This window comes from Lagopus muta, chromosome Z, assembly GCF_023343835.1.
Source record: "Lagopus muta isolate bLagMut1 chromosome Z, bLagMut1 primary, whole genome shotgun sequence".
NCBI lineage: Eukaryota > Metazoa > Chordata > Aves > Galliformes > Phasianidae > Lagopus > Lagopus muta.
Genome location: NC_064472.1, coordinates 10,464,912 through 10,489,771, shown reverse-complemented (window position 1 = coordinate 10,489,771; position 24,860 = coordinate 10,464,912). Strand labels below are relative to the sequence as shown.

The window sequence follows — 24,860 nt, the reverse complement described above, 5'->3', positions numbered from 1 at the left end:
AAGAACTGGATGTCTGGTCCACGCAAGGAAGCTCTCAGCTCTGCACAATCTCTGCTGGTAGCTATGGCTGTAGCTGGTGTCCTCAATGTGGGCTGGAGGTGGGAAGCTCCTCTTCTGTCAAATGCAGAGACGTAGTGAAGACCTAACTTGTGTTTTGCAGGAGTTTAAGGAGTGGTAAAGAAACTACAGTGTGAGCTAAGACCCCAGTGTTCACGTATTGCAGGGAAGTGTACGTGTGTCCATACGGCAATGTCTTCTGGCTGCCAAAGGTGTCACTGGGGTCTTCCAACGGAGCTCAGGAGTTGTAGAGCTTCAAAGGGAAACCTCTCTTTAGGCTGCACTCTCCAGCTGGACTTCAGTGGAATTATTCATGATTTACACCATTTTGCTGGAATGTGACCGTTCCCTCCTGGCTGTGGGCTGTGTTTTGAACTGTGGATAAAGGCAGACAGCAACTCGTGTCTAAAGTCCAGCTGCTGCAATCCTTTTAAAGTCTTGCCTTTACTTAAAAACCATGGAGTGCCTTCCAGAGCAGCTTCTAAAGCAGAAGTTGAGACTAGCCAAGATGGTTTCTGAGGTTATCCGCCAGGGGAGAGACTTCTAAAGAGGCCGCCACTGAGCTGCAGTACTTGAGCAGCCTTCCGGAAACAGCTGCTAGAGATGCAGAAAGCTGAACTGGAATCTGGTTCATGGCTGAAAAGTTAGTTTCACCATTAAAACTAAAATTTAAGAGAGTCCAGCTGCCTGCAAAGTGCAGCAGCTGGTTGAGCAACCAGGACAGTCCTGGAGGAACATGGGAAAGTATGTGTTGTATTGTCTTCCATGAGCTTAGCTGCCCTTTAGAAACAAACATGATTGTTGGCCAGAGGCAGTTGTTTGCTTTGTAGGTGAATTGCAAGAGAGCACTCCAGGGATGTGAGAACTCATGCTGGTATTTTTAAAGAGACTTTTTACAACTGCTTTTAATGCAGATCTCAAGAGCAGGAACAGTTTCCACTATGCAATACCACTGCTGATCAAAGCCTCCTGGCTGTGCTTAGTTAAGAGTAGGAAGCATCTGTCTTTCGTGTTGCAGTGAAGTCTGAGATCTACCCACTGAAGAGAGTGTCAGGTGTTTTAGTCCCAGCTTTGCAGCCAAATGACAGCAACAGATTGTGGCCAAAGAGTGAAGGGAAACGGAGCACTTGTCTTTCTATAAACTTTTGTCTAGTGGCCCCTTTTTTCCTTGTGACCAGAGAGTTGAAGCCTCACCATGACTGGTGAATACTGTGCATTTTGATAACAGGTTTGAAGCTTGATGGAAGTGAAAGCTACCTCCAAAACTGTACCTTGCTGTGAACAAAATAACTGCTTGTGGGAAAAGAAAACCCAGAATGAGCTGGTAGTGCTCTTTATGGCTTCTGTTTTCTAAATCAGATGGGAAAACTGGCCTGGAAGAAAAGCATGTTGGGGCAGTCTTCTGTTGCATGCAAGTGGTTATTAGCAGCAATTGTGCATGCAAGTCCTTTGGAGTCTGTTTTGGAGTTTCTACTTATTCTCCCACAGGGGCAATTTAAACATGCACTGTTGAGATTGTTCTGAAAGTATAAACATCCATAGGTTCTCTCCTCCAACATTTGGAATGACATTTGTATGAACACGGGCTGCTTTGAAAAGTAATGCCTCCTATTTCCTTATATTGGCCTATGAGATCAGAGGTGGATATTGGTGGTATGACAGTAGAGGTTGAACCTCCCCACTGGAATTCTGTTACATTCCATTTACCGTGTGACAGATAGCAGCTGAGGGGCAGTCTGACAAATGGCATCTGACATGAAAGTGCAGATGAAGCAAAGATATTTCACTTAATTCGTCTGTGCAGAAAAAATGGCATCCACTGACATTCATCGGTGCTGCCTGAACGCTTATGGAGAGCAAACAGTGGATGTGGGTAAGAATTAAGGAGCAGACTACCATGGGTGACTGTGTTGTGGGTGTATACTGCAGTCCACTTGATCAGAGGGAGGAAGTGGATGAGGTCTTTTACAGACAGCTGGAAGTAGCCGTGTGATCTCCAGCAATGATTCTCTTGGGGGACTTCAGCCATCCTGATATTTGTTGGATAAGCAACTCAGCCAAGCACAGAAGGTTTGGTTCCTGTAATGCATTTATGATGTAGGTGGTGAAGGAGTTGACAAGGAGGGCTTGTTTTTAATAACAAGGAAAGGCTGGTCAGGGATATGGTGGTTAGGAGAAGCTTGGGATGCAAAGCTTGGGATGCAGCGATGAAGCATTGACAAGATGATGGAGTTCAAGATCTCATGTAGAATAAGCAAAGCAGTAAGTATAATTGATACCCTGGACTTCAAGAGAGCCAACTTTGACTTCTTCAAAGACCTGCTTGGAAGTGTTCCATGGGCTAGAATGTTAGAAGGTGAGGGTGCCCATGAGAGCTGTTTTGTGCTTAAACATCACTTCTTCCAAGCTCAAGATCGGTGCATCCCTAAGAGTAAGAAATTGGGTAAGGCCACTGAGGCCATTGAGTGGATGGTGAGGTGGAATAAGAACTAAAGGGAGGTGGGGGCAAATGGATGCAGCTGTTCTGGTGGTATGTAGTGATAAGACAAGGAGTAATGCCCTAAAACTTGAATACAGGAAGTTCCATGTGGAAGAACTTTTTTACAGTAAGGGTGATAGAACTGGAACAGGCTGCCCAGAGAGGCTGTGGAGTCTCCTATGGAAATATTCAAGACTTGTCTGGATGTCTACCTGTGTAACCTATTGTAGGTGCCTGCTTTAGCAGTGGGGTTGGACTTTATAATAGTCGCTTGAAGTCCCTTCCAACCCCTGTGATTCTGTGAACACAGTGAGGTGGTGAGTGGTATGCTTCAGCAGTGAAACCGTCATAACAGTTGTGAACAGTGGATCATCTCTGCTGGTGCAGACGTCTGTGTGTGGCATGCCAGCTCTTGTTCATTGCTAATGAAAATACGTAGGTAATGGTGGTGGCTGTGTTGAAAAACAGTGTTATGTAGGTGAGAATTTGCTCTATCAAGTAGTGTTACTATGCTCTTTGTATCTGTTGTAGTTTCCATGGAAATAAATAGGAAGCATTACTTTTAGGGCAGTCTGTATAAGTATCTGAGCAGACTATTTTTGCATTTTGTAGATATGCAGGGACTCTCTGCTTATCCCACTTTGATGCAGCACTCTGGCACCCTTCTCATGCTCCTTTGGATGTCTGCAGAGGATCTGTCTTAGTTGTGTCAAAAGCATCAGTCGTGGGTTTTTACAGTGATTGACATTAATTAGCTTCTATGTTTTCCCGCTTCTCTCCCTTCTTCACCTTTTTACCTTCATGTTTTTCTGTTGGAACAGAGTTTAATTTGGAAAAGCAAGATTGTAAATGGCCCTTTGCACCTGCCTGCACTGTTAATTTTATTGGGTAATACTGTGTAATAGTGAGGAATTCAGCTGTGATAGTTAATTGCTTGCTATCACAGTGCTGATTTCTGAAGCCTTCGTCAGCGGCCATCTCATCTCTTCCCTCCAAAGCCTCATGCATCTCCTTGCCTTTAGCAAAGTTTTTCTTCTGTCCCTGATGACATCAAGTCAACTGGCATGCTTTTCACCAGTCTCTGCTCCTATGACTTGGTTAGAAAAAACCTTAGGTTTTCTGGGGAAGTGTCTTCCCTTTTTCACTGAGCACTAACTCAGGAAACCAGTCCATATGTAAAACAGCTTTTGGTGTATGTCGGTAGCGTGTATCTCAGCTCTCTGTACACCTTCAGCATCATGCCCCTCCAGTGATGGCACAAGACCTGGCTGCAGGTGAAGGATGGTCTAGCAGGTCTTGGGGTAGTAATGCAGCTCACACACCTTGGTCAGTGGATTTGTGGACTGTATGTGATGAGAATCTCTGTTACCAGCATTGGCTTTGGACATCCTGCATGACTGGCTTTGATTTGGGCCATCTCATTCAGTTTTCTTGCACTGAACAATCAACCTCTTGCCTTATTTTTCCTTTTGGCAAGCTTTTCTCAACATGCATTATTTTGATGAACACAAGCCTTTTTTCAAATTCCAGCCTAAACCTCTTTGTGGCTGGTTTTCATTGCCTTATCTTTCCCTTTCTCATCCAAAGGGAGCCCCCTTTTCCTCCAATACCAAAGCCAATTTCATTTTATCTTTTTGTCTTATGAGGGAGGTTATTTTACTGAACTTTTCTTGCCCTATTTCACTTTCACTTAACCTTTCCTGAACTCAGTAACCTGAAATCACGTTGTTCCAGCTAATATCTTACTAGTGTCTTGTCTGTTTTCCCGTACCTCACTGAGACCTCAGGCAACATGTGGCTTTTTTACGGTCTCGCCATGAGCACCCAAGTCTTTCTATATCATTTCCAACGGTTGTTGAGCTCCCAAGCTGTAGAACATATTTCTTTAATCCCAGAGTGCATGACTGCACTTGGCTTGATCTTAAGCTGCGCCTCCCGTCAGTTGTTTTAGTCCTCAGATGTTCTGAATAAACTTCTGTGCATCCTCTTGAGTTGACAACTTTCCCAGCAGTCTGTTTTCTGCAGATTCCATTTGCACTCTCCTACTTTCCCTACCAAGGGAATTAGTGAAATTGCTGGATAGCACTGTCCCAAGGCACATCTTTTAGGAAATTTGTTTATCATTTGTCTTTCTCACCAGAATTTCAACATCTGCACGAGCTGCTTTTCTTCTGGATTTTGGGAGGTGGAGCTTGGTTTGGTTCTAGTGTGTGTCCTAAGTGGTAAACAGGATGGACTGCAGATCTGTGCTGCAGGCAAGCTCTGCATGTGCAGGGTGCTGGCAGGGAGCTTGCATGTGCAGTGCATGAGTGGGGATGGTAAATATTTCTTCTCGGTGGGTGGAAAATGGCTCTGTATCCTGGTCTGTTATCAGTGCTTAACAGTTCCTAGGAAAGGTTTTACTTCATTTCAAAAAAATTACTGAAAAATGATAGATACCTGAAGCTGGTGATTTCAGTGTAAAATGAAGATGGCAATTCTTGTTTATACTCTTACTAGTTGTAGGAATGACCAGAGCTGAAAAATATCAACTCCGTCAGCATTAAGCGCTGCAGACATTACTGAAATAGTATTGTCACTGTCTCACTTGCTTATCGGAGTGTGCTCCCTGTCAGAAGTGGTCTTAGAAAGCTTTCTGTGTCCACTGCTCAGCTGCTAGTGCCAAAAGACCAGAATAGATAATCTCTGTGGGCCTCATCCAAGCACAGTTCCCGCTGGGAGAGGTGCTCTGTGGTCTCTCAGAGCTTTAGGTAAGCATACAGCTTTTTCTACAAATAGCAAATACACCAAGTGGGTCATTTAGAGGAAAAAGAGGGAAACAAAAAAAATAAAAAAAAGAAGAAAAGCTAATTTTGGAAGCATTCATTGTATGTGCGTAAAATGGCCAATAATCTGAATTATTAATGGGGACTGTGACAGATCTAGGGCATTAGCTTTATACATTTCAAGAACGTACATGTGTGTGTCTGAGAGAAAAGGCCATTCGTGTACAATGATCACTTAAATCAGCGTTTGAGGAAGGGCATAGAATACTCCATATCTGTTCTCAACTGCTACATTGCCTTTGTTCTGTAGCTGTAAAGCTTACCTGGAGAATTTTAGCAAGTAAAGTGAGCAAACAAGCCTATCCTGATAGCTCTGCGGGAGATTAGAAACTCAGTGGCATCTGCAAGATATTCAGCTGAGGCAGTGAGAGCCTGGGCTACGCTGATTTGAAAATGAACAGCCATAAAAATTCATATGTGACAATTTGCTCTGAGTGTGAGTACTTGAAGGGACACTTGTATTAATGTGTGGAGAAGGAGTCTATCTTCAACTGATTCAACTGATTATTTTTTTTCCTGTTAAAGAATGATCTGAAGGCAGGATTTTCCTTCATGTCTGGCATCTGTTTCCTTTTGCTAATCTGCACATCTTCGCTGAGCGGGATGCCAGGGTTGGATTCGTGAAATCTCTGTTGAAGTCACTGAGCAGCCATATTATTGGGTGGATTATTATTTAATGGGTTTTAGTGCCAGATTTATTTAGTTATTTATTTTTTGGCACTTGGATCCATAAAAGCCAACCCATTTAAATTGTGTGGTGTAGTCTTTTTATAGCTTGCTTAAGAAAATGTTCTGTTTGAGATCCAAATACTTTCCATGAAGTTGTGGAAGCCCCAGTTCTAGCAGGGGTTATTTAAGGGAACACTTGTACGCTGGGTGGCCAGCATAGGAAGCTTTAAGCCACAGCCTTAGATCTGCTGAACCGTGAAGCTTGTGCAAAAAATCCTTCCCAAGCAATGAGCCAGATTTTGTCCTGCCGCCTGGATGCAGCTGGGGCGTAAATGGTGATGGGAAGGGGAAAGGCTGGTGGGGAGGATTGCACCAGTCTGTGAGAGACCTCGCAGAGAGGCCTTTCAAGACCTCGTTACCACAGCTGAGGCGTTGTGTGGGCTGCGTCGCTGCATACCAGCCTGGGAATGTTAACCAGAGTTATAATGGGCTCTTATTGTGACCCCGTGATATAAAACAAACTCTTCTAACATGTGGTTGTGGCTCGCATGTTGTCACTTCATAGCACTTGCAGTTTCAAAACAGATGCCTGAAATCACAGTGGTTTTTAGGAACATGATGTTCTCCCTGAGGCCTTCTTCCCTGTGACGTGGTTCACTTCTCCACTACCTGGGGTGCTGCAGGGACCCGGCTGGGTCTGCTGTAGAGCTGCTGCTCACGGATCCAGTATTTCAAATGCTGACATTGCCATGAATGAGCTTCCCATGGTGCTCAGCCTGAGAGCAGGTGAGGTTAATGTTCCCATTGGAATGCATGAGGAAGAGGCAGCTAAGGTGAAGATGAGCAGCAGAAACACTGGATTTGTCTTATCGTGTTAAGATTTGAGTGTTTGATGTCTTGTATCTTAGCTTAATTTAAAGTACACACTTAGGCCTGGCTTGTTGATAGAAAGTATGCCAAATCTCTGTCACTGAATTTACAGGCAAGACATGAGGCCAAAGTTCTGTCTTAACTCCAGTACAGGATTTTCTTCTAATAGGGATGCTGGAGCAATGGCTTATCAGGATTTGGGGGCCAGATCCTCTCTTAGAATAAAAAAAGCTAAGCTCATTTACAGCAATTGAGCATTAATCTCTGTAAGACTTTTCTAAAGATATATTGTGGTGAACGTAAGGAGGAAGAGAGCTCATTATTTTCAGAGAGCTGACAGACCAGCTACTGCACAATTACCATCGCTTTCTTTTTAATCACATAACTTAAACCATCGAGTGGCCACTGCAGTGGCAGGGAGTGTGAATGGATATAGCCAGAAGCGCGACTGGGATGATCTTCCTTTGTTGCAGTAAATCTTGCCAAGTAGCAAATTTTCAAAGATCAGACTCTTGAAGCATGGGACTGAAGTTATGATCGACTGGAGGACATTCATGGCTTGGTAAAGAAACAGTGATGTGTGAAATGGTAATTGATCCTGGGAGCACCAGGAGCACTGAGCCAGGTCATGTTATCTGCAGATTCCAGTGCAGCAATGGAAACTATACGAATGTTGGCACAGAGGGTTAAATGAGATTAACTAACCAGTTTCTGCAGGGATGGTAATGAAACTAAATACTGTGCTCAAAACTGTTGGGGTGATTCATTGGAGAAGTGATTTAACACGCCAGCCTGACCTCCATGCAGTTGTTGCACAGATGCAGCCAGTGTTGCTTCCCTTAGAAAGGGCTTGCTGTGATTTATAGCTGCTCCACGTCTAACCAGTCCCCAAAAGATACTTAGGGAGCTAATGGTGTTTCATATGCACCTGTAGCTGTCATGTTAGTTTTGAAGATCATCTATGCATCTTACTTTCTGGGGAAACTTATTTTTCTGTGTCAAAAAGGCTGCTACAGACTTCAGTTTCAGAAAAAAAATAAAAATAAAAATCCCCACCTTGCTGCTGTTTTTAGATGTTTGCCTTTGGCCTGAATGACATGTCTCACCACTAAGTCCTAAGAAAACTGGTTTTGTGTTGGTAGTTAAGTAAGTAAGGCTTTGCAGTAGTGAGATTGGGCTTTATGCCTCTGGGTTCTCTGGACTCTTCCGTATTGTGTGATCTGCACAGAGCAGTATGTGCTCTCTGTCCCCATGGGCAACTGGAATTGCAAATTTGGAACTGCTTATGTTTGTTGGTTTGTTTGAAGATTATCCAGAGTCTATTCTTTTCTGCTTAGGGGTGAGAAGATCCCCTGAAGAGACCCTTCTTTTTCCCCTTCCTTCTTCTTTTCTCCCCTTTTCCTGTCCTGTTCTTTACAGGAGCAGGTTGCATCTGTGGGACATATATGGAGGCATCTACATTTTGCATGTTTTAATCGTGTCTAATAGCGTGTAGGAGAGTGCATTCACCGCTGACTGGACCTCACCAGACATCTCACAGTGTTCCCGATCCGGTGTGCTTGCAAAATAGTTCGTCGTCTCTTCCAAGGCTGCAGAAGCCACCAGTATGAATGGGACAGATATCATCATTGGAAACGTGAAGAAACTGAAACTAAACTAGAAGCCTGTAGTAACCAGTGCCTAAGGCAAATAGCTAATCAGCTAGTCTTTGCTCTACCAATTCCCTCTTGAAATCAAAACTGAACAAAAATCTTTTTGTCCTTGGAGTTCTTAACTGAAAGTAGTTCTATTAACAGTAATTTTGGAAGATCTGCAGGTAAATTGGTCCTTAGATGAGAATAGAGCTGTTCTGTTTATGTGGCCCATTTGAATTAGTAAAACCATGTGTTTAGTGCAGACAGCATGCTTTGCTTAGAAGTTATGTGGGAAAACTAGTATGTGAAGCTGGGAGCACGGGGGGCAGTCCTGCAGAGGAATGTGACCTTCATGTAAACGCAGCCCAAGAAACTCTAATGTAATGAATGTCCTGGATCTGCGCATCATGAGGCTGACCCCCAAAATGGAGGTGTTATGAAAAGCCCATCCCAGTGTCTACATCTGCTCTGTGCTGAGCCTGCCAGCTGGGTGCTGGAAACTCCTGGTGGAGCCAGACCATGTCCCAAGCTGCTGGGAAGTCCCTGAGATTGGCTGCAGGTTCTTATTCTCTTCATTCTGGTGTCTTGCTTTGAACAGTTGTCTGTTGTGTCTGAAGACAATTGCTCAGTTCTTCAAAACCATGGCAGGGCCGTATACCAGGCTGCTGCTGCATAGTGACTGAATCTTAAGTCTGAGAGTTGATAGAGCTGCCTCCCCCTTGGCATCTGTGTTGGATTTGGTCACAGTGGTGCTTGGGGTTAGTGTCAGCCTGGTGAGATCAGCTGTGGGATGTCACTGATGGGCTCCTCCGCTCCATCACCTCCTGCCCTGATTGTGTTCTCAAGAGTGAGTCTTTGTGTGCTTTCAACTTGCATTTTACTGAAGTTTGTCTGTGCTTGTAGGTGTTTTGTGAGATTATGGGATGGCAAACAAATGCAGCATCCCAGGCTTTAATTAGATGACTGAGTACCAGTTATATTCTGTGACAGTTTTTGTGATAGTCTGAGTGGTGCTTATATTGTTTTAGCCCAACTTTGCAGGGAAATGGAGGTTTTAAACATGCGACTACAGGCGGTGTCCTGTGAAGCTGTTTAATAACTGATATTTATGAGCACAGTCGGAAGCACAGTTGTTACCTGACAATGCAGGACATCTTCATTTAATCAGCATATCTTCAGCAAGCCCTGGAAATGCACGTGCAAGGCGGTGATGATGCAAATTAAAATCCCACTTCCAAACGCAGGTGGGGACACACAGTTGCAGCTGGACAGAATTGTAGAGTCCTCTCCAGTTTCCCAGCACTGGAGCTGCAAACATGATCGCTGCTCCTGCTAAAAAAGGGAAATGGTGAGAAGTGTTTGTTTTGGTTTGGTTCTTAACTCCCCCGTACTTTTCATCATAGCTGTTGGCTCTTGCTTTTTTCTTAGCATTATGTGATTTGTACAGAAGTTACCCACACGAGCATTTTGCTGGCTCTTCCTGTCCCATTTGCCTTGTCATGTTGTGCTGTTTGCTGTATAAACATCCCAAGATGATGTTTAAATCCAAATAAACAGAGTTGTCATAGCAATTAAAAGAAAATTGTGGAAGCTCTTTGTTCTTGTGTAACGCCTCATGTGATACCACATTCATAGAGGCTTTCACTATGGGCAGAAGGATGGCACTGTTTGGAAGAAATGAGGAAATCTGCGTATCATTAATGACTTGCTAGTTGTCATGGAGCAAAGTTGTTGCAGCTCTTCCTTGAGCTGTTTGGTACCTTGTTGTCTGAGTGCATGGTGTAGGGCAGGCGCAAATCCCTCATAGTCCATTCATTTTAGTCGGTTGTTTATTTTCCCTCTGGATTGTGCTGCTTGCTGTGTGATTTGTGGTGGGTCGCTTCTGGTCTCTGCTTGGCAAATGAGCAAAGAATCACTGTTCTCTGCTCCTGACAGCACTGTGGCCATCATCAGCTGACAAGTGCTCATAAAGTTAGGTCAGTGGTACTCCACTGTCAGATGATTGTAGTTAAAGAAAAATTTATAACTGGATAGGGTATTTTATTTTATTTTGTTTTATTTTATTTTTTTATTTTATTTTATTTTATTTTATTTTTTATTTTATTTTATTTTATTTTATTTTATTTTATTTTATTTTATTTTATTCTTTGAGTATTGATTGATTGAATTTAGCTGAAGCCAATAGAATTTTGGACAGATGAGAAACAGATTTTTTGTGAGAATTCCTTTTGTGTATGTTTGGTTTAAGAATGCTTTTAATACTTGGCTCAAAAGAATTTAATCTTTTTTTTCTTCAGAAGAAGATCACTTTATAGCATGTTGTGCATTAAAGTTAATACAGGTATTCAGAGTGCATGACAGGTTTTTATATATAAATTTTTAACACAAGAATACCTTACATACCAACAAATGCCATCAGCTCATTCTTTTCCTTCACTCTATTGTCAAATCATTTCAGGTCTTTAATCTTTTACAGACGTAGTTTCTTAAAAACAGGAGTGTACGTCTATGATTTATATTACGGTTCCTTTTTCTTGAGCAAATCTTATCTCGGGGCAGGTACATTAGATATGAACCTGGCAAATGCAAAGTGTTGTAAGTAATTAGCAACTGCAGTTTCAGTGCAGAGGTTGCAGAAATAAGGTGCATGTGTGTTTTGGAAAACATCCTAAAATGTGAATGTCAGACTAGTTGTAAGTACTGGACGGATTTGAATAAACACTAAATATGCAGCTAACCTGGGAGATGATGCAGAATAAAGTGGTTTTATGCTAGCAGTGTACTTCTGGGATTTTCAGGATTTAATGCAGAAGTCATTTGCTGAAGTTGGTTGAGCGTTGTGCAAAAGGCCAGACTAGATAATTGCAGAGGTCTCCTCTGACCGTAGCAGCTCTGAGTTGGGTAGCACCAGCATGCTTCCAGCAGCGTAGACACAAAATGTGAAAAGTCCTTGTTCTGAAGAGTTTGTGATCCAAACAAGATAGATGCAGAATAAACAGGATGCGACTGAGAACTGCAGAGAGGAAATGACTGGGATGTGATTGTTTGTGAAACTGTAGTCTTTGGGGGAGTTCTGTAGATTTATAACCTCTGGGTGTCTCGTAAGAAATGAGCTGAGAGGAGGACTTTGAATGGATGGAGTACACAGAGAGAGAAAAATATGAAAGGCATTGCATGCATTTGGACACTTGGGGAATGGAAAAAGGCCCCCACGGGTGGACCAGTCAGTGTCCTTTTTGGTGGGGATGAGGAAAATGACTGTGGGATGCTTTAACTGTAAAAAAAAACCCTGCTCAGTCTGGGTTTTTATGCTCTGGCCATTGAGAAAGAGTTGTCTGCACCCTCCCTTTACTGCATCATGTTGGTGCTGGTGGCCCTGAGGAGTCTGGTACCCACTTCGCTCCTCCGCCCACCCCAGGGTTCTGCACTACAGGAGACAGTCCCCTTGTCTTTTAGCAAAGACAAATGCAGGAAGGGTGATTGTGTGCCCTGGGAATGGCGGAGGTTTGGGACTGGGATGTCAGCTGTTTCAAGCCTGACCATCTGAGGTTGCTTCCACAAACCAAAGCTGCAGCAATTAACTTTGGGAATCCCCTTTTAAAGAGCTTACATTCAGCATTAGGGTTATTGATTAAGGAAAATAGACCACCATTTCTAGGTGATTAAATATGCATTATTACAAGGGTCACAAGCAATATACTTAATGCTGGCATTCCTGTCTCTTGCCATTGTGTCCCTGTGCAGGTGTGCATGGACTGGCAGCTTGTTGGTGGGGAGGCAGTTATTGGTTGGTGTGTGAGGATCAGACACACATGCATGGCCAGCTGTGAGCTTAACTGGGATCTCTTGCTTCTTTGGGACCTCTGGATGGAATTACCATCCAAATAGAAAGGACCATTACAGACTGTATTGTTCTGTTTAAAATATCTTTTAAGCTGCAGGAATTCCACATGATAGATTCCTTTTTCCATGTGCAATGAAAGCATTTTAAAGCCAGTTTAAAAAACCATCCATATTAATTTAACTCTATAGGTGCATTTTGAAAGAGTATTGAGAGCAGAGAAAGGAGACTTTGGGAGCAGGCCTTTTGCTGCCTCCCATCAAATGCCAGAATTTGTTAGCAGATGAGGCTTTTGGATACATTCTTTACAGTCAGTGGGTTTAGAGAGGTTTCTGTCTCGTGATATAGGATACGAGGTACCTCTGGGTGCTGTTATCTTTGAAATTTGTGGAGGGGTGGATTGCTGGGTTTCTTCAACTGGAAGAGACGAGCAGTAACACAGGTGTGCCTCCCTTCCTTACCCCTGCACACCATGGGTGACTTGTAGCAATGGAAGAAATAGTAGATTTCACCAGGAGCAGGTAGGTGTAAGCAATAAAGGAGGCTGGTGAGAGCTTGGCAGGGTGATGCCTAAAAGCTAATTTTAAGAAATTAGCTTGAGTTCTTCTTCTGCATAATGATTGTCTTTCTCAGGTCAGTTTTGCTGCAGTCCGTCTCACTGGGGTGGTTTCTTTGTTGTGCCTTTTTCTGTGTCTTTGCCCTGGCTCCTGCATGCTCCCTCAGCTGCTGAACATCTGAATGTGGGACTTTCCTACTTTTGAGTATCTGGAAAGCACCATCCTCATCACGGGTATTTGCTTAAATGTTTCTTAAGCCTATGGGGCTCTGCTCCTGGCAGCAATCCACAAACGTGTAAGTGGGTAGGCTTTTTGCTGTTTTTGTTAGAGAAGGCTTTGGCAGTGAAACCACAGCCTGTGAAGTCTACCATAAGAATGAGGATACTGGGCCACTTAGCAAATACACATGAGCAACCACTCCAAATGTATGTGTGTACAGCCAAGGGAGCTTTAAATGAGTAGCTCCTAGGGATGATCCACGCAGTCTGCCTTGTGTCTCCAGTAACAGCCTTTAGCTGAAGTGAATCATTTGGGATCAAAAATCGTATGATCCATGCTTCGACTTTTTGGCTTCCCTCCTCTCTTGCTGTGGGTTGATGCCATGATAGAGGCCCTGTCCAAATAACACCTGTTTAGTTAACAGATGTTAACCAAATGGAATAAATTCCAGCCACTATTGATCATAAGTAATATTCCCAACTCTTTTTATCACCCACTCAAAGAAGTGAAGTATTCCGTTATTCACGTTTTCCACCCCTAATTACATGGAGAATATGATGTTCTAGAAGACCTCATAGCTGCAGGTCTTAATCCAGAGTTTTGGATCAAGATCTCTTGCCTTGTTTCCTTGCGCTGCTTTGCACATGGGGGTGACTGTTTCTGTGAAACCCCTGACAAGTACTTGGTGCACATGCTTCTATGGGGAATCCTGTTTTGCAGCTGCCAATTGCTTGACAGCAGAAGCACAATTCAAGGAGTAGGCCAGAGGGAGGCCGGAACTGTCTTCAGACCTGAACTCATCTGGAACTGCTGTTCTGTGTCATCTTTGGAGGGAGCAGCAGCCTCAAGAAAGAGCATCTCTGCAGCTTGGGCTATGGCTCCTGGGGGAGGCAGGGAGAAGGGCATGAGAGGGTGTGAAGGCCCGGAGGAGGCTGTGGAGGGAGTGAGGAGTTGGTACATCCTCCAGATATACCCTGAGCAAGATGATGACCACATCTGGTCTCCTCCGAGAAGTCTGGTGATGTCAGAACTCTGGGGCTCTGGCTCCTTCTCATATTCTCTTATCCAGATCTGGCCTTGCTTCAGGGCCATGCATACCAGTGGCTTCCTCTCTTGGCAGTGGCAGTTGCCCTGATAGCTTCTTCTTGTTGGAGAGCATCATGTTGGTCCACAGCAGTGACCTGCTAGAGAGAATGCTTGGTAAAACACAAGTGTACCAATTCCTATCATTTGGTCACCCTTACACCTCCTGGAGATCTCGGCAAGAGACGAGGTTTTTTTGCAGGTCCTTTCTTAGGATCATGAGGCTTTTATTTTCACCCGCTGGCCTGGTTTTTGATCTGTAGCTAAAGGGAGAGAGCATTAATCTTTTACAGCAAGGCAAAAGTCCCATGAAACCAGTCAGATCAATCCATCTGCTTTTTGCGAGAATAGCAAAATTCAAATGAGACTTCTTATCTGCACAGCTTGTATATTTTGGAGTTGGGTTAATTGCCCTCATTAGCCTCATTTCGTGAAAGAAATGCTCTTGATCCTAGCCCTTGTGCCATAAATACAATCTGGAACAAGTCTGTGAAAATAAATAACACATTGATAAGGTTCATGCAATGAGTTCTGAATACCCTGATCCAGCAGCATCTGTCACACTGACCGTTTCTGCCTCTCCTTGGAGAGACCCTTCAGATTGTCGTTTGGACTTCACTGGTAGGAGCTACCAGTTAAAAATGCAGTCCACATGATTAAGAAGTACTGCCGTCTCTGATAATATTCAGTGCAGCTTACACTTGTCAGACGCTGGAATCTATTTACTGAATTCTTTTCAGACAAGTCGTTTTTGGCACTTGGTAAAGTTTCCTTCCATGTGTCCTCACTGGCTGAATGCTAATTTATTCAGAAAGGCTCAGCTCCAAATACATGAGACGGTATTTTCAGTCTTTCCTACTGTCTGGACAACATGGTTTTTGGAGACTTTTTTCCTTCTCTTTTCTTTGTGCATTAATGTCCTCAATTGTGTGGTGATAGTGATGTGAACGGTGTATAATTATGTTAAGTGACACAGTGTTGTAATGGGAACGTGGATCTCCACTGATTGGGATAAGACCATTATATGATACAGTACTGTAAGCATGGTCAAAGTGCCTTTGACAGATGACATCTCTGAGTTTTCTATTCTGTAGTGATTCCTCTACCTCTGAGAATACAATAAATTAGCTGATCTCAGCTGAATTGTCCTAAATATTTTGGTTATTTCTGATGTTTGAACCAGTAGTAGGAACACAGGAAAACTGTGAGAAGGATAGAAATTATAGGGTATGCAAGAATAGAGATTATTTGGTCTGAAGTGGCAGTTGTTTCCATTTTGTCTGACCTTGTGTCTAAAAAGAGGCTGTAGACCTTCTTGAATGACATTTGAAATTTGTATTCTCTTAGACTAAGCTTTTAGGGTGGGAGTTGTTTCTCCTTTACTTCTCTTCTTACTACCATAAACAGTTCAGACGTCTGTGTTGCTCTCAGCTTTGTAGTACCTGATTGTTCATGGCAGATTAACAAAATGCAGAAATTAAAATAAGGAAATGCTTTTGATCAATTTCTACAGACTGTGAAATAAGACAGTGTTACCTGCTCCCCTATCCATGAAAGTGCTTCATTTAAGTGAGAGTCACATGAAGACAGGTGAGCAGCAAGATGCGCTCCTATGCTTTGTCAGCATGGAGATGTCCTGTCCTAGCACCAGTCGTGTTTTACATTACAACTTGCTTGTGTACCCTGAATGCGCTCTGTCCTTCCCAAAGCGCTGGAACTGCTGTGCAGCAAGATCTTGGTGCTGGTGGCCTCGTGGTCTCACTGGGGATCTCAGATGCTGATCTCATGCCTGCACCTGCTTTTATAATTCCTGAACTGCGTGTTCTTAGACTGAATTCCCCACGGGTCTGACTGAGGAGGTGATCTCTGGGTGTGCCGACTGGTCATGCATGAATGCGCTACAGGATCTGCATGTTAGTGAGCTCTTGTGGCCACTCTTTCACCAAAAAAAACAAAAAATGTAGTCAGAGGAGATGATGCCCAACTTTCTGTGGTTAGGGAGCTTGCTTATGAATAATGAGGGCATTGTTAAAGGCTGAATCCAAATATTTTCTGCTTTGTAGTATAAATTTAGCTTTTTTTTTTTTAATGAGAGAGAAGCTCGAATGCATCCTATTAATTACCTGTTAATTTTCCTTTGTTGCACATGATCTGACTAACACTTCCCCAAGTCATGTTGAAACCTTTGACAATAAAGGTTTTCTTGGCCAAGACAAGATATTCTTTCTTGAGACTCAGGTCTTTTGAATCAGTTGAAAATGAGAGCGAGCCAAGGCTTTCAAATTTAAGGAAAGGTGTCTTTTTCTCGCTAGACAATGTCTTTGTCAGGGAACTTGTCACTAAATCTGTCTTCTGGGTTTGGTAGCGCATGGGAGATCCTCCTAGTCAACCAAGTTTGAGTTTGGAGAAAAACAGCCAATTAAGTGGGGAGGCATTGGTTTCACCTGCCTACCACACAGAGCTGGTTGGTGTCCTCCCAGTAAATTACAGCTTGCAGGAGGTAGTGATTCATCCTTGCAAGCACAACAAGTTGCCGAACACTTGTTTGTCTAAGATAGTATTCTCACCTGTTTGTACACTTTGTCTTGTACCTTTTTGTACTGTTCTCTTGTAGGTGTTTAGGAGCAGATTGGCACATGGAGTTTCTCCTGAAGGAAGAGCCTTAGAAAATAAAATACTTTTCAGTACCATTTGTGTGACCACATAGTCAGAGAGGTCATGGGTGAAATGCCACAGTCCTCCTTGCGACACTCTGAGGTTGCTGTTCAGTTGCATCACTTCCTTCATTTGCTGATAGAGTTGCTCCATGCACCCTGGTGCTGGCACGTGGCTGGGGGTGTGAAAGCACAGCCAAGCATAGCACTGATGGAGGTTGTCCTGATCCTGTCTCTGTCCTTAGCTCATCCCTGGATTTGCTTTATGGCCCTGGGCAATCACATTAATCTCATTACAGGTTTCTCCATGGCACAACAGGGATAATAATGCTGGTGACCTGTGTGGGGCATGGTGATGTGTCAAGCTTTAGGTAATCCAGTTTAGCATGTGGATAAATAAGGAATGGCAGCTGAGCCCTGTTTGCTGATGAAATACTTGTTTCTTACCTCTTTGTGGCTCCAGGGCCATGAGAGAGCCCACAGACATGTGGGATGTACCCTCCCTTCTCTTCCCAGTGCAGGGACCAGTAAAACCTGCAGCAGCCTGGGTGACAGTCCATCTCAGTGGTGGGACCCTTGGTGTGGACTTGTTGTAATGGTGTGCAATCATCAGAGGGACATCAAAGGAAGCCTACTGGACCATGAAAGTAAGTACGGCTGTTGCAAAAATAGCCACAACAAATTGGATTAAGCTTCGGAGAGAGGATACTGCTCTTACTCACCACTGAGTGACAAGTGAAATGAATTTAGGCCTCGGAATATCATGACGTGATTTATTAGTAATCACTTCCATAACTTTTCTCATCTACAGATCTTAAGTGGCAATTAGTATGAAGGCGAGAAAGTATTATTCTTATTTTATTGAGGCACAAAGACATCAAATGACCTGCTGCAGGGCATTTCATGAGTCAGTGGTAGGGTTGGGCATAATGCCTGCTTTGAGGAGGGTAATTTTTGTGCCATTGGTTAGTGTCTCCTGGTGCCAGTTGTGTATGTGATTTGGTTAATAATTGTGAACACGACTTGAAATTTTATGGAATTGTTCACTGATTGCAGGTCGAAGTGTTGCTAGAACTTGCTGTCAGTAGAGGCTAATTCATGCTAATCTGTAGGCTTGGTATAGCATAATTCAATTAATCTCAAGTAATATGTTTCTCCTTCTAAACACCAGTGGACATTTCTATTGCTCTAGTTAACAAATAGATACCTGCATGTTTTTTAATGGGCAATGTGAAAAACTGTCCAACTTGTAGCACTCTGTGGGTGTCTTAGCTTTTATGAAAGTAGTCTGCTGCCTTCTTGGAGCAATCAGCCTATATTGGAGCTGTTTTTCCTCCTTGTCCAATTAAGCCAGATAATTAAATCTACAGTTTTAGTCACAGCCTGTATTTTTAATCTTGTAACTGAGCTCAGCCTGCCACAGGAAGTTCTCTGCATTTCTCAGTACAGCAAATCCCTGATAAACATGGCATTAAATCCAGTCCCATGCTGCTTCTCCATATTCATCTGTCTTTGCCTGGCCCAGTACATTTACATTAGCGTTTCCTGTGCTAATGGTTATTTTATTTAAATGCCAGATGTACTGTGATTATACTCTTAGCTCAAAGTACACGAAATTTTTTTAAGTGTTAGATTTAGTTACCTGCCATAGATGGTTGGAGTATGAGCACAAAGTATGTTTCTACTGAAGCTGCCTAGATCTAATTTGACAATCAAATATTAAGCTGGAGGTTTCAGGTGTGAAATGGCAACATCTCTTCAGAAATACTAATCACTTTCTTGCTTCTGCATTCATTGCATGCCCTTTGTTCGAGAGGAGAAGCTTTTAAATCAGCCCTTGCACCTTACCTTAAGGGTGTTTTGCACTTGTTGAGTGTAGATGTAGTGGATGATGTGACAAGGAGCTGAACCAAATAACTTGCACCTCTGAGAAGCTTTCTGAAGCAATGCTTAATGAATGTGATCCAAGATGCAATGTTTGAAGGTGCTGCAAATACTCCTTAGCTTTGAGGTTAAAGAAATTCCAGACATCTCCTCCTGTTTTAATGTTTGCCTTAATCCTTCACTTTGGAGGTAAAGAAATTCCAGGCATCTCTTCCTGCTTGAATTTTTGCCTTGAAGTCTGTGATACAGTAATGGGGAAAAACATGGACGTCTTTACTTTTTCCTTTTCCATACCTGAAACACTTCGTAACAGACACTGCCTTTGGGAATAGGTTTAACTAGGTCTTGCTATCTTCATTTTCAGCTAAATTTATTGTATGACATGGGTGAGGCTTGCACAAGAGACCAGTTAAACAAAGATATATGGAAAAAAACACCCATACAATGCTTGGGTTGCTTTCTGACACTTGAAAATGGAGGAGATTCCTTAGTTCTTAGCTGAGATCTTTGGTCTGGTCAAGCAGAGGCCATGAATAAAGTATGTTGGCTGGATTTTTCCATGTCTGTACGAAATAAACAGCACTGTCAGCAGAGCATTTTTTTGAGCAGCGGTGGTTCTTAATCTTGCCTTGGGTTGTTGATCGTAACCACTCGTGTTTCTGTCCTTCCTGTAGCATCTAGAGCCCCCCATCTGATGTTGCTGTTTTTTGTGCTGCCAAAATGATGTGGTAGATATAGGAATCCTCATGTGAAGCCCATGGTAAACCCATCTGAGTGCAGGGGCACCTGACCACCAACACTAGATCTGTTCATGCCGGGATCATCTCCCTTGCCAACATGATGCAGAAATGGACTTTTGTTAGATGGCACACACATTCATGCTGGATTTATACCATGCACAAAAGAGCAGCACATAGATACCCATGCTACTCTTTCATTTTGACCTGGCAGGGACTTAGTAGCGTGGCCCTTTGCAGTCAGCGCAGTGCAAATCCTATTTATGTGTTCTAACACTGAGTTTGCTTTCTTGCTAAACAGTGGCTGGAAGAGCTGGGTTAATTACACTGGGAGCAAGCCTGTATAATTGCTTTTGAAACATAAGAAGTCAGCTTGGACATTTCAGCCTGCGAAATAGGTGCGTCTGCGATGGCTGTATCGCATTGTTTTCTGCTCCCATTTGCGTCATCAGGAGCCCTTTCACCACATCAATATGACAATTTATGTGATATATGAGGCTTCTGTATGTTTATTAGCTCTCATTGATTACTGTCTGTTCTGAAGACAGATTATTAATTAGCACAATGGATTGCTAGACTGGGGGAGTGTGTCCTGTGCGATGCTAGCATGGCCTGCTCCCACATCTGGAAGAGATTCAATGAGGGATGCAGCTGTCAGCCATGTAGTTAAGAATGAGGTAGGGTCAGCGATACAGAGTCAGCCTTCCTGCCTTGTAAAGGAAAAAAAAAAAAAGGAGAGTTTAGAGTAAGGACAGAAGTGCAAATGAAAACGCGAAAACATCCCCCATTTTTAGAACGTGATCCCAAATGGGCAGTGCTGTTAAAGTGATGCTGGCTCCCACGTTATGTGTATTGGGAGAGAGCTTTCAAACAACTGCCTTGGTATCTCATGCTGTTTCTCTCCAGGTTTTTGTTTTGTTTTGTTTTTCTTAAGGAATGCTGTCTTCCCCCTCTCCATTTATTAACTGTTTCCTGAGGGGAAGAAGCTCAGTGCAAATCAGTAGCTCAGGAAAAAAAAAACAAAAAACCAGTAGTACTGCCAGACCATAGTTTTAAGTGGTTGGATGCAGGGGATTGTTTCTTTGCTTCCCACATGTGATGATTTTAGGGCTTTTGCAAGCTAAAGGTACAGCTTGGTAATATCATGGTCCTCCAACACAGAGAATCCCTGATGCGTGGTTATTCAAGGATATAGGATGGAAAACGCCTGGAAAGCCATGTCTGCATGTACTGAAAATGGCAGGGGTCTTTGGCACATCTCTCTGCTTCTCCATAGCAGCTCCATTCTGGGGAAAAAGGCAGACCTGAAGCATAGCTGGGACTAATGGGATCCTGAGCTGAACTGTGCAGCTTTGCACTGCACAGCTGACCGAAGCTCTGCTCTTCATGGGTATGCCTGATTGCAGGGTGTGTCATTGATTTGTTCTGGACAGGGGCAGTTTCTCTGACTTCACTACAGTTTTCAGAAAAGGGGAGGGATGTGATTTCATTGTTACAAAATGTGTTGACTGCTTCATCACTGAATATTCTTTTCCTTTTTTTTTTTTTTTTCTGAAGCAGAAGGCTAATCCATCTTTAATTCATGTTCTGATTTTACAGAATTAGAGGTAAATTTCAACTGTTGCAACAGACAGAATTCCACCATTTTAACTATACAGGTGCTCTTCATACTATGTCAAAGTTGTAAGAATTTGAGCCAGTCCGTGTAGTTACTGAACATTTACAGTGGATAAAACTGGAAGGAGGAGGAAAAGCCAGACAGAGCCAGAGGATGATCAAAAGTCCAGAAGGTCTCAGAAGCCCCGGTGCCTCGGGGGAAGGAGTTAAAAATAGGACACAGATGTCAAAGTGGCTCTGGTGCTGTCAAGTGTGCCATCCCTGCAGTTCAAAGGACTCCGGAACTGCAGAGGAAGAACCTGGGAATGGCTGCAGAGGAAGAACCTGGGAATGGCGTGGCTTGGGAGCAGTTTGTAACTGCAGATTGTCACTTAGCTTCCTTGGTGTTCCTCCCATCAAATTAAACTCGTGCCAGTTGAGCTGAAAGATGAGGCTGTTTGATTGGATTTTGTGGGTCCTAATCGCTGCTGTGATGTTGCTGCCTGGAGGCAGGGACTTGCAAACAGATCTTTCCAATAGGAGGATTATAGCTGAGGCCGGAGAGCTGGGTTTAAAGGAAGAAAAGTTTAAAGCTGTCACATAGTGGTTTCTAGTCTCATGAAAAAGTAGAGGATTATAAGGCTTTTGTCAGGGAAAGAAATAAAATAATAAAACTAACATTGTTAGAGGCCTGACAACAGAAAATCATTCTCCAGGAGAAACTCTCTCGAGACTGCATTAAGAAAGGATTATTCCCCACAAGTGTGGGGTGAAGCGAGATCTCAGAAGGCATTTCAGGCAGCTATCAGGGTTGTAGGCTTCCAGTGTTTTGCTCCTGTGAGAGTTTTCTTTAGCAGAATGGGTGGTGGAGCTGCAGGGAGCCCAGCAGGGCTATCACTTGCCCTGGATTCAGTCTGGATGCATTGACTTCGTATGCTTTGTGAGTTTCTTTCAGATCCTTTCTTTCTGCATATAAATTTGTGTATTCTAAAGCATTAGCCAAATACCACTCGGAGATATGGGGGATCTCCTTCATTTTCTTGCCCTTTTGGAGCAATGATGACATCAGTGATGACAAAATGTCTGATTCTGACTATTGGTTCCCTTTGGACAAGTAGCCTGTGTTTGATGAAGGGATGATGGGGGAATCGAAGCAAGAAGTAATGTCAGAGGCTCCAGCACTCCCTGGTAGGGGCTGGTGCATTTAGTCATGGTAACCCTAAAGCTTCTTCATGTGATTAAGCTTACTTTCTGTGTGTGTTAGGATTTTAAAATACCACCTTCATGAAAGCAGCTTCTTCCTGTGCCTTGGGAGATAAGGATTTAAGGATGCCTGTACAGCATTGTGAACTGAATGGATAACTGCTGTAAGTATTAATTGTCACAGAAGGAAATGGTTTTGCACTAATTGGCAGAAATGGCTTTAACAAGATGAATCAGAGTTGGGCTACTGCGTAGCACAGTGATAACCCCCCTCGGCATAAACCATGCACATCCTCATCAGCCTCTGAGATGCCAAACTGGAAGTTGATGCTTTGCTCAGGTTTTTCAATGCTAATTGAGTGTCTGGGGGTTTGTGAACAGCTGTTTAAAGGCTGTGAAGGAGCAATGGAAGAGGCATGGCTGGAGGACCTGAGATGGCATCTCCAGGGATTGGCATTTTGAAAGAAGCCGAGTTGCTGGGAGCAGATGTGCGTGGTGGTCCTGCCTACCTACAGCTCTGTCAACCTCTAATTCTGTGTGAATTGTGCTTAGTGAACTTCTTCTGCATCCTCATGTGCAAAGGATAGGGGAGCATGTAGAAAGAACCTGAAGGCTGCAGGAGCAGTCCCACTTCTACCATGCTTCTTCCATGGGGAAGTGGCAGCGCTGACGTGAGCAAACGTAAACCCTGGTTTGCTTCAAACAGCCACAGATCTCCAGAGAAGGCCAGCAAGGTTCCTCCAGCCAGGGACTTCTGCTGTTAAACTGGGTGTACATTTTTTTCTTTGTGTTCTGCTTTAAAAATCCAAAACTTTGGACAGAAACGTTATACCTCAAGTCTGTTTCTCTGCGGACATTAGGCTGCTGAGACACTTGGCCAGAGTGCAGAATATTTCAATGTGTGGTAACTTGATTTTTCATTTTAGAAACCCTTATGTAAACACATTGTTTGGATCATTGGGAGTGGGTTGTTTAACTTTTCTGTCTACAGTTTGAAAAACATCAAGAAAAAAAAGCATGAGAGGCAAAAAGAAACAAAACACTACTTACATCTCCAGCGAGCCCCCATAACACTTTCCAAATGTAAAAGCCTCTTAAGATACGGAAAAGCAGCAATATTATTTATACTGCGTTTATGAAAAGACTGATCAAAGCTACACAACTTTGCTTGGCTTTATTTAGCATCAGTGACTGCATTAATGTCAGGGTGCTTACTATGTTAGCAAATTCAAAAGTTGTGGGCTCTGCGAAGAGTAAATCCTGCTGAGGCTCTTGTGCATGCTCAATCTATATCGCATTATATGCCACACTGTCACAACTCGCTTTGTGCTCTGATGGCTGCACTTCTTCATGTGCCTCTTGAAAAGTCAGCTTTTTGCTTGGGGATTGAGGTTTTTTTAAAATAATAATTATTTTTTCTTCTTTTTCCCCTTGCTGGGTTGCTGGGAATGTTGCTGGGAAGTGGGCAGGTCTGACCTTGATGCCTGAGTTCTGCTCTGTATGGCAGTGCTGGTCCTCGTCATGTTCAGCTGAGCGGCCAACACTCCTTGCACACAGGTGGAAGGGGATTAGTTAGATGGCATTCATGTGCCCTGAGTCATCGCGCCCAGCTGCTATGATCAGGCAGTTTTCTTGGCCACTAGCCACGCTGTGGAAAGGCCAAGCAAAAACAGACCCATGAAAAGCCCAAACATTCAAGATAAGGTGAGGGTGATTTCTGCTGGTTCCCATACACGCATGACGCCTCATACCAAAACTTTTGTATCATGTACACATAGAGGATGAGGATGGTGGGAGTGGCATGTATCAAACACACAGGGATGGTTAACTGAGGAGGCTAGTACTAAAGCAGATGTGTGCCAGCAAACTGCATGGCTTGTTAGAGTCTGACTTGAAGAGGCTAATCAGATCAGATACCAAACTCGAAATCTCTGAAAAGCTTTACGTGGGGTTTTATGAGCGCTATTGTCTCTCTTTCTGTATACTGGTCAGGCAATAGCTTTTGTTTTGTACTGTGAGCAGTGACTCTGAATGGAAACTCGCAGCACAGCCCAGCTCTGAATATTGCTGGCGTAGGACAGCAGCCTTTTGACATGGCATAGTTCAGTGCTTTGTTTTTGAGATTTCTTTTTTGTAATTGCTGGTCACGTTGGTGGCCAAAGCAGTGCTGCTTTTAGAGCAGACAAAAGCAATTCCTGTTTGTTAGGCATGTTTGAAATACTTTTTTTCCCACGTCCTCTGGACTTGCGAGGTTGGCTGCGATTTCCCCTCATGCAGATGGCCGTGTTTCTCCCTCTGTGAATCAGGTACCATTTTAATATCTTCATTGGGTTACTGAAGTGGGTCTCTCTCTCTCTCCTTTTTCCTGCTTCCCCCCTTTAGCTGTCTTTTGCTCAGTTGTAATTTGACCTTACCAGCTGCTTGAAAGTAAAGATGATGTGTGTACGCCTGAAAATAAACAGTGATTGATTCCTTCTTAGATCCTTCTTGTCTGAGAACATTGCAGTAAGCAAGGAAAAACTCAGATCTGCTCTCTTCCCTCCGTCCTTCAA

At 43.3% G+C, this 24,860-nt stretch overlaps 1 protein-coding gene across 8 annotated transcripts in view; it reads left to right on the top strand.

Annotated features, from left to right (window-relative positions):
* PDZD2 (PDZ domain containing 2) overlaps positions 1 to 24,860 on the top strand; it is a 198,823-nt gene that overhangs the window by 86,908 nt on the left and 87,055 nt on the right. Inside the window, exon 1 of one of the 8 annotated variants that reach the window (XM_048931125.1) lies at positions 23,914 to 24,012. The exons of 6 other annotated variants lie outside the window; for them this stretch is intronic. The gene's annotated coding sequence lies outside the window, so the exon portion shown is untranslated. One more of the 8 variants, XM_048931123.1, reaches the window with a different exon arrangement.